Here is a 1485-nt window from a genome sequence, read left to right on the forward strand (position 1 = left end):
GATAGCCAGCCATCACGCGCCTCTGCAGCAGGGACACACAGGGCACAGCACCACACATGGCAGCAGCTGTGGCACCAAGGGCTCCCAAAACACACGGTGCAGCAGTGACAGCACCTAACCACACCACACCTAGCACACTGATGCCTGCATGGAGGGTGCTCTCTCATTTCCTTGCTGCGGCACAGAAAGCTCACACTACAGCAGGATGCTGGAGGATCTTAAAGAGGCTGAAACTGGAAGGAAGAGAGACTTGGGTTGCGCAGGCCTTGCAGGGCACTCTGGCCGTGGCTGGCCTACTCAAAGTGACTGCTTGTCTGTGAAGATTTGGCACATAAAGGCATCAGCCCCTTGACGGTCGTCTCCCAAGAACACACCTGCCTCTCTCCAAGGACCACCGCTCCACAAGGCCTTCATTTGTCCAAAGAGCTGCCAGCATGTTAACACCCAGCTGGCAACAAGCATGTCCCGCCACTCCTCCACCCTCAGCAAACATGGCTGCAGAGGAAAGTTCTCATGAGGAAAAGCAAATGAGAGGAAAGGAGGGAAAAAGCAGCCTTGGTTCACATCTCAGAGCAAGCAGAAACACTCCCTGCCCTTTAGTCTGGATCCTGCCTGCAGATCCTGGCAAGAGCTTCACAAACTCAAGGCCTGAACCTCAGTGCACGGAAGGCAGCAGGCTGCCAGCATCCCTGGCTCTCGCCACCAGGGCAGCCTGGGCCCTGCGAGCCAAGTCACCTCCTCCCCTCCAAGGGCTCCCCAGCTCCCCAGACTGGCGGCACTCCCCACGCACAGCACTGCTCTCTCCAGACACCTCTTCCCGTTCTGAACACCAAGACACTGGAGCCACCACCTACCCCCACCACAGGGCACCCCACCACTGTGACACCCTGCACCCTCACCCCTCGCCTCACGGAGGGTGGCCAGCCAACACGTGCCACTGCAGCAGGGACACACAGGGCACAGCACCACACATGGCAGCAGCCAGGGCACCCCCAGGGCCCCAAAACACACACACACACACACACGGAAATGTTGCAGCCTGCTGCCCTGGCGGCCAGCTCTGCCCTCCCCTCCCCTCCCCTCCTCCCCCCTGTGGAGGGGCGCCATGTTGTGGGCGGCAGCGCGGGGCGCAGTGGGGCCTGGGGGCAGCCCGGTGCCATGTGCCCTGGCAGTGCGGGGCCCTGGGGCCCAGCTGCTGCCCCGCAGGTTCTGGGCTCTGCCGCAGGGGCCCCACAGGGCTCCTGGCTGCCCTGTGCCTGGGGGCCATGCCGGGCGCAGGGGAGCAGCCCCGGGGCTGGTGCTGGTGCTGGCCCTGGTGCCAGTGTGGGGGCCCTGGGCATGGCCACTGCAGGTCACCCCAGCCTCTGGGATGCAGCACCCCTTTCCTGCCAGAGCCAGATCCCAACGGGGGACCCACTCCCAGGGAAACCTGGCCATGGATTGCCCCCACCCCCACAGGATCCTGGGGGCTTAGGGCCAAGCCCC

This window comes from Dromaius novaehollandiae, unplaced genomic scaffold (genome assembly GCF_036370855.1).
Source record: "Dromaius novaehollandiae isolate bDroNov1 unplaced genomic scaffold, bDroNov1.hap1 HAP1_SCAFFOLD_56, whole genome shotgun sequence".
Classification (NCBI taxonomy): domain Eukaryota; kingdom Metazoa; phylum Chordata; class Aves; order Casuariiformes; family Dromaiidae; genus Dromaius; species Dromaius novaehollandiae.